The 455-nt window shown below is 38.0% G+C and overlaps 1 non-coding gene across 1 annotated transcript; it reads left to right on the top strand.

The window, feature by feature from the left end:
* The first annotated feature begins 209 nt into the window (after positions 1–209).
* Positions 210–296, top strand: trnastop-uca. Its single transcript has one exon. It is a non-coding gene; the product is annotated as a tRNA-Sec (tRNA).
* The last annotated feature ends 159 nt before the right edge of the window (positions 297–455 follow it).

The following is a 455-nucleotide window of genomic DNA, read 5'->3' as shown; positions in this document are numbered from 1 at the left end:
TTGCATTATTAATGCATAACATTGTGAAGATAATCACAATTTTATTTAAAGGCAGTTTTAAAATCAATGGAAAATATTGATAATGTGTTAGATGAACCTGCATGGAATATTGAGAACTGGTTGGATGAGACTGACTATCTACTAACCCTGAGTGTAAAGTATTGCAATTTCCTCTGTTTTATATAAGACTTTCTCCACCCATACCTGATGCCTGGATGATTCCTAGTGGTCTAGGGTGCAGGCTTCAAACCTGTAGCTGTTTAGCGACAGAGTGGTTCAATTCCACCTTCCAGGCGCTGTGTGTGTTGGGGCTTGTGTTTAACTTGTGTCAGATGTTTAAAGGTTGGCTCAGTCGTGTTATTTGTCAGAGGATTGACAGGGGCATTTTGGTAAGATTTTACTCATGATTTAAGAGCAAACATCAAAACCATTTCTTTACACACAAAGCAAAGATG

This window comes from Chiloscyllium plagiosum, unplaced genomic scaffold (genome assembly GCF_004010195.1).
Source record: "Chiloscyllium plagiosum isolate BGI_BamShark_2017 unplaced genomic scaffold, ASM401019v2 scaf_7789, whole genome shotgun sequence".
In the NCBI taxonomy this organism is placed as follows: domain Eukaryota; kingdom Metazoa; phylum Chordata; class Chondrichthyes; order Orectolobiformes; family Hemiscylliidae; genus Chiloscyllium; species Chiloscyllium plagiosum.
Note: the sequence above shows the minus strand (reverse complement) of the source record. Positions and strands in the feature narration are given on the sequence as shown.